General features: G+C 42.3%; 1 protein-coding gene across 2 annotated transcripts in view; it reads right to left on the bottom strand.

Moving 5' to 3' along the window:
* Positions 1–7673: 7673 nt before the first annotated feature.
* acin1a (apoptotic chromatin condensation inducer 1a) overlaps positions 7674–7831 on the bottom strand; it is a 29054-nt gene continuing 28896 nt past the window's right edge. For both annotated transcript variants that reach the window (XM_020462727.2, XM_031806351.1), the window contains one exon: positions 7674–7801. The gene's annotated coding sequence lies outside the window, so the exon portion shown is untranslated. The remainder of the gene's footprint in view (positions 7802–7831) is intronic.

The following is a 7831-nucleotide window of genomic DNA, read 5'->3' as shown; positions in this document are numbered from 1 at the left end:
GGGTCCGGATCCAGACCCGTGTCAATATGGACCGTCAGTCTGGCTTCGATCCATGGTACGATATGAACGCACGTAGACATGGCAAAATGTGTAGAATTGCAGGAGATTAGCTTTAAAACTGCAACATTGTCTCTCCGCCAACCAACGGGGGTGTGAACAGTTTGAACACCCACTGGGCACAGATGTCAATTCAACGTCTATGCCACGTTGGTTCTATGTAATTGAATTGATTCAACCAGTGTGTGCCCAGTGGGCAGTTTGGGTTGTGATGTGGGCCTTTGTTACTACGCCAATAAATGACAATGTCCATTCTGACCTTTGCCACCTAGGATGTGTGTGTGACCAAACTTTCTCAAATAGTACTTGAGTACCCCTGCATTACTGTAAACTGTCCTGAGATATAACTCATAGAATTGAATGTACTGCCCTACCAAGCAAAAAGGCAGTAACTGCTCATAGCGTGGAACTGAGAAAAAAAATGCTTTTATTTACCTTGGTTTCACAGTAACTTAATGCAGTTACTGCTAACATGACCCCCCCCCATTGTCTTCAAAACACAATACAACAGGGGCAGAATACTTGTCCAGATGAATAGGAATGTATTTAATGTTGCAAAAATGACATTAATTAATTTTTGACCAAATGAGAAGTTACAGCCTTTTTGCTTGGTAGGGCAGTGTACTTGTACAGTGTATCCCAAACCTCTCCTCCAGTACCCCCAACTATTTGACTTATTCAATGTATTCCAGTACTTACACAGGGTAAAATCCCTTGGTAGTAAGTAAGTATATAGGCTACATATGGCTTCAATTTCAAATAGCCAAGTCACATCCTGCACAAGCTCTGATACACCAAAAAAAAACTTTATCTACACTCCAACACCACACAAATTCATTCACACACACACACAGACACACTGACACAAATACGCTTGCACACACAGAAACAGAGACACCTACACTTGTTTGTATGGCACTTTCTCTGTGCGCATACAGTGTTGTATGGTGGTGTGTAGCTTGGACTCAATGGAAAAGGAAAAGGGTGGAAAGAGGAGGGGAAAGACAGATGAGATGTCTATAATATTCACTCCTTTTGTCTCGCTTCATTTCCCTTGCAAGTCTTCTATTAAGTATTCTATTAGTTTCACTGGAAAGATAACTGGGAAAAACATTTACTCTTTCGCTCGCTAAGAGGCCTACATTTTATGTGTGTGTGTGTGTGTGTGTGTGTGTGTGCGTTCTTGCAATGTGCTAATCTTCCTTTTTTCCCCCTCCAACTCAAGATCTTCACATCTCCTTCCCAACTGTTTTATTTCTAATAGTTTCTCTGTTTTCCTCTGTGTTACAGTATGTCTCTCTCCCACCAGTGCTGAATCCGCACAGCTATCGTGGTGTGGGCGAAACTGCTGCATTAATGTGCTATGCTATGTAAGTCTGTCTGCACTTTGACTAGTGTGTGTTGAGCTCTTTAATAGCCAAAAGTATCGTGTGAAAATAATACAGGTTATTCTACAGGTTCTACTCTTATAAAACCTCATTGTGCTTTTCCCCCCAAACTGAGCAGGAAGAGACTTCCCATCAGGAGCTGCTGAATCAGACTCTCTCTCCTTCCCACCTCCCCCAAACCCCAGCCACCTTCGTTCAGACCAAGTCATATCCGTTAGGAAACCCCCCTGCTTCAATCTGGGCCTGGTCTGGATGACTGGCACTTTGAACCTGGCAGCTAAATATACACACAATGTTAGTCTAGACCACATGAGAGGGCAGAGAGACCCCTTTTCCCCTCATGCTGTTTCTACCACCCTTCCACCTCTCTCTCTCGCTCTCGTTAGTTCTTGAACTGCCTTACAACCTTGTGCTCAGTCAGTTATTCTGTCTCCTCCACCTCCACTTTAATGCAATGGCCTACATCTGGTTCTCATCACTAAGTTGTGGGGGAGAGACAAAGAACAGGAGGCAGAGAGGGTAATAGGTATACAGTGAGTGCATACACACAGTGAAAATGCAGTTTTTGTGCATTAGATCTCTTGTGTGTATATGGCAAAGACAACCGATTACCCAGATATCAATGTCTTTCAAGTTGTCTGCTCCTTATCTCTGTATTGTCCGGCAGGTCAATTTCGTCAGTAAAAGGACACGAAGAAAGCGAAAGAGAGCGGTTGAGAGAAAGTTCTGAGCAGCCACATCAGAGGAGCCAGGGGCTCCTGTCAGTTTTATGTTCCTGTGAGAGCTGGTCTGAACAAAAAGGGCCATGTGGTTTCATTGAGCCGGGTAGGCTGCTTACAGGGCCTAAACTGTGTTTTTACTGCCCAGTCATCAGCATGGACTGACCTGGCTCAGCTCTGTCTCTAGAGAGGACTGGAGGGGCCTGTACTAACCGGAGTATACCCCAGACAGAGGTGGGCAGAGGTTCTGCTAGACCTAGCTACAACCAGAGAGCCATGCATTTGAGCTCCTTCTTCCCACACCAGAAAGTTGCTGTGCTCAGGGAACTAAACCGAGGCAGCCTACTGGCAACCCACAGGGCGAAAATAGCCAAGTCTCCATTTCGTCCTCGAGGCCGGCCGGCGCTCTATCCTGTAGCACTTAGCCTACTTGGCCAGCGGAACTATTTCCTTGTCCTCTTCACTCCCTCTCTCCACAAAGAGGTTTACTTTGCCAAACTCTCCCGGGCTCACTGTAACTACTGTCTCATATAACAGGCTCCAGGCACATGTCATGGATAGAAGGGATACAGCTTTTGTCAAATTAAAGTCCTAAGTTTTATTTTATTTTGCATTTTAGCTAACCTTAACCTAATTATCCTAACCGGCTATGTTAATTCTCCTAACCTGTTACGAAGTCAAATCGTACAAAATCTGTATTCGTTCTAGTCAAAACAACTACAAATTGTCAACACCCACAATGCATTACACAGACACACACAATGTCAACTCTTTCTCTACTGCTACTTCCAAATACACTCATCTGCTAATATTGGTAATTACAAAAACCCTTCAGTCTTCACACATAAACAAACACAAGGCAGGGTTGTTAATCGAGGTCAACACTGTTCCTTCAGTTAACTACTTATTTTAAAGATGTGTCATACACAATTCTCTAATTCTTAAAGTGGGTTTCTCCATAGAGTGTGCCGGCTAGGCCAGGGTGCCGGAGACAGGAGGGTCGGCCCAGTTCACTTGAGCCGCCCGGCACAGAGTTGCATCAGGGCACAAAAATGTTCCGCTCAGCGACCAGAGAGCTGTAATTATAGAGGAGCTCTGCTGAGCTCAGTAGGAAGAACGTCAAGGCCTGAAAGAAGGCCCAAGGATTGGCACTTCACGATGCACTAAAGAAAAAGAGGAAGGGTGGGATAGAGAGAGGGAGATAAGAGAGAATTGGGGGTGAGTAAGAGGTAATTTTTTTAAAACATTCACTGAGGGAGAGATTGACATACGTTTCCGTAGCAGCCTCTCAATTGACTCACAATGACATTTCTCATCTAGAGCTTTTTGCGTTCAGTAATAACGTAAAAGTCACATTTACGCCAGAAAACCTTTCCATTACTATTCCCTATTTATTACTCACCTTCATCAGCCTATCTTCATCTACTTCACTCCAGTGCCCTATACAAACCTATTAAATCGCTCCCAATCCCAGTCTGCTGTCCCCACATGCTTCATGATGGCCACCATTGTTCTTGTACCAAAGAAGGCAAAGATAACTGAACTAAATGACTAACGGCCGTAGCACTCACTTCTGTCATTAAGTGATTTGAGAGAATAGTCAAGGAACAAATCACCTCCACCTTACTTGCCACCCTAGACCTACTTCAGTTTGCATTCCGCCCCAACAGGTCCACAGATGATGCGATCACCATCACACTGCCCAGACTACATGCCCCCCAGGACACCTACAGCACCCGATGTCGCAGGAAGGCCAAAAAGATCATCAAGGACAACAACCACCTGAGCCACTGCCTGTTCACCCCACTTACCATCCAGAAGGCGAGGTCAGTACAGGTGCATCAAAGTTGGGACCGAGAGACTGAAGAACAGCTTCTATCTCAAGGTCATCAGACGGTTAAACAGCCATCACTAACAGAGAGGCTGCTGCCTACATACAGACTTGAAATCACTGGCTTCTTTAAAAAAATGGATCACTAGTCACTTTAATAATGTTAACATATCTTACATGACTCATCTCATATGTATATAATGTATTTTATACATCTATTGCATCTTGTCTATGCCGCTCGGCCATCGCTCATCCATTTATTTATATGTACATATTCTTATTCCATCCCTTTACAAGTAATCTAACAATTCCCCTTATATCTTATACACAATAAGGTAGTTGTTGGGGAATTGTTAGATTACTTGTAAGATACAGTTGAAGTTGGGAGTTTACATACAGTCTTAGCCAAAAGTTGTGAGAAAAACACAAATATACATTTTTACAAAGTCTGCTGCCTCAGTTTGTATGATGGAAATTTGCACATATTCCAGAATGTTATGAAGAGTGATCAGATGAATTGCAATTCATTGGAAAGTCCCTCTTTGCCAAGCAAATGAACTGAATCCCCCAAAACATTTCCAGGAGGATGGCCTGGTGTCAAGAAGGGCAGCAAAGAAGCCACTTCTCTCCAGGAAAAACATCAGGGACAGACTGATATTCTGCAAAAAGGTACAGGGATTGGACTGCTGAGGACTGGGGTAAAGTCATTTTCTCTGATGAATCCCCTTTCCGATTGTTTGGGGCATCCAGAAAAAAGCTTGTCCGGAGAAGACAAGGTGAGCACTACCATCAGTCCTGTGTCATGCCAACAATAAAGCATCCTGAGACCATTCATGTGTGGGGTTGCTTTTCAGCCAAGGGAGTGGGCTCACTCACAATTTTGCCTAAGAACACAGCCATGAATAAAGAATGGTACCAACACATCCTTCGAGAGCAACTTCTCCCAACCAACCAGGAACAGTTTGGTGATGAACAATGCCTTTTCCAGCATGATGGATCACCTTGTCATAAGGAACAAAACATCAATATTTTGGGTCCATGGCCAGGAAACTCCCCAGACCATAATCCCATTGAGAACTTGTGGTCAATCCTCAAGAAACGGGTGGAAAAACAAAACCCCACAAATTCTGACAAACTCCAAGCATTGATTATGCAAGAATGGGATGCCATCAGTCAGGACGTGGCCCAGAAGTTAATTTACAGCATGCCAGGGCAGATTGCAGAGGTCTTGAAAAAGAAGGGTCAACACTGCAAATATTGACTCTTTGCATCAACTTCATGTAATTGTCAATAAAAGCCTTTGACACTTATGAAATGCTTGTAATTATAATTCAGTATTCCATAGTAACATCTGACAAAAATATCTAAAGACACTGAAGCAGCAAACTTTGTGGAAATTAATATGTGTCATTCTCAAAACATTTTGCCACGACTGTACACCTTAACCAAATACATTTAAACTCAGTTTATCACAATTCCTGACATTTAATCCTAGTAAAAGTTCCATCTTCGGTCAGTAAGGATCACCACTTTATTTTAAGAATGTGAAATGTCAGAATAATAGTAGAGAATTATTTAGTTTAGCTTGTATTTCTTTGATCACATTCCCAGTGGGTCAGAAATGTACATACTCAATTAATATTTGGTAGCATTGCCTTTAAATTGCTTAACTTGGTTCAAACGTTTCGGGTAGCCTTCCACAATAAGTTGGGTGAATTTTGACCCATTCCTCCTGACAAGAGCTGGTGTAACTGAGTCAGGTTTGTAGACCTCAGTTCTGCCCACAAATGTTCTATGGAATTGAGGTCAGGGCTTTGTGAAGGCCACTCCAATACCTCAACTTTGTTTTCCTTAAGCCATTTTGCCACAACTTTGGAAGTATGTTTGGGGTCATTGTCCATTTGGATGACCCATTTGCCACCAAGCTTTAACTTCCTGACTGATGTCTTGAGATGTTGCTTCAATATATCCACATAATTTTCCTTTCTCATGATGCCATCTATTTTGTGAAGTGCACCACTCCCTCCTGCAGCAAAGCACCCCCACAACATGATGCTGCCATCCCTGTGCTTTACGGTTGGGATTGTGTTCTTCGGCTTGCAAGCTTCCCCCTTTTTCCTCCAAACATAAAGATGGTCATTATGGCCAAGCAGTTCTATTTTTGTATCATCAGACCAGAGGACATTTCTCCAAAGAGTACGATCTTTGTCCCCATGTGCAGTTGCAAACCGTAGTCTGGCTTTTTTATGGTGGTTTTGGAGCAGTGGCTTCTTCCTTGCTGAGCAGCCTTTCAGGTTGTCGAAATAGGACTCGTTTTACTGTGGATATAGATACTTTTGTACCTATTTCCTCCAGCATCTTCTCAAGTTCCTTTGCTGTTGTTCTGGGATTGATTTGCACTTTTCACACCGAAGTCTAGGAGACAGAACAAATCTCCGTCCTGAGCAGTATGACAGCTGCGTCGTCCCATGGTGTTTAAACTGGCATACTATTGTTTGTACAGATGAACGTGGTACCTTCAGGTGTTTGGAAATTGCTCCCAAGGATGAACCAAACTTATGCGGGTCTACAATTTTTTTTCTGAGGTCTTGGCTGCTTTCTTTAGATTTTCTGGAATTTTCCCAGCTATTTAAAGGCACAGTCAACTTAGTGCATGTGAACTTCTGACCCATTGGAATTGTGATAGTATATTATAAATGAAATAATTTGTCTGTTAACAACTGTTGGAAAAATTACTTGTGTCATGCACCAAGTAGATGTCCTAACCAACTTGCCAAACTAGTTTGTTAACAAGAAATTTGTGGAGTGGTTGAAAAACAAGTTTTAATGACTTCAACCTAAGTGTATGTAAACTTCCGACTTCCAACTGCAGTTGGAACTAGAAGCACAAGCATTTCGCTACACTCGCATTAACATCTGCTAACCATGTGACCAATTTGATTCAATTTGTAAAATGATCAAGCCCTATTGTGCATCAGTGACACCTTGTGGATCTCCAATATTACTGAATATTTTCTTTCTGCTGCATAGTAATAATGACTATGTTACTTGGAACATGTAATGGTTGTAACAGCAAAAAAAAAAAAGATTCCATTTTACAATGATAATCTAAAAGAAAGTTCTACTGATATAAGTACTCTTGCAGAAAACAAGTGCAAAAGGTTTTTCAAACTTATTTTTTATTTATTTGTACATTCACCACTTACAGGGGTAAACCAAAAAACAATAAAGTATTCTTTAATAATGATTAAAAACAATATTAAATCCGCTTGTGTGTATTAATACGCACCCCTTTTCCAGCCTGCGTTGACCGGGGGGGGGGGGGGGGGGGGGCAAAGGATGGACAGAAAGAAGCGTATAGAAGATTCTAATCTCTTGCAGAGAATATAGTCTCTCATCTTTCAAACTAAACAAAGACAGAACTTTGCGCAACACCGTCAGTCCTCCACAGGAATCAAGGTGGAGGACGGCAGACTGACTGGGACAGCACGCAGCCATGACAAAGCACCCCACAGAAACCAGTTGTGGAATACACAACCCAGGGGAAGGAGAAAAACCGCTGTGTGTGTATGCATAGAACTCTACATAGAGCACTTACTCTTCAGATATGCACGGGGGGGAAATAAGGGGAAAAGAGTTGGTTGCCAATCTGCCAAGAATATTTAAAAAACTAATAAGAATATACTTAGGCAAAATTAACACATATAAAATCTAAACTTTCAGACTGAAGCAAGACAGACTGCAGTCTGGGGGAAACACTGCTCAAACCATGGTCCCAGTGTGTGTGTGTGTGTGTGTGTGTGTGTGTATGTATATATATATATATATATATATAT

Source organism: Oncorhynchus kisutch, linkage group LG27, assembly GCF_002021735.2.
Source record: "Oncorhynchus kisutch isolate 150728-3 linkage group LG27, Okis_V2, whole genome shotgun sequence".
In the NCBI taxonomy this organism is placed as follows: domain Eukaryota; kingdom Metazoa; phylum Chordata; class Actinopteri; order Salmoniformes; family Salmonidae; genus Oncorhynchus; species Oncorhynchus kisutch.
Note: the sequence above shows the minus strand (reverse complement) of the source record. Positions and strands in the feature narration are given on the sequence as shown.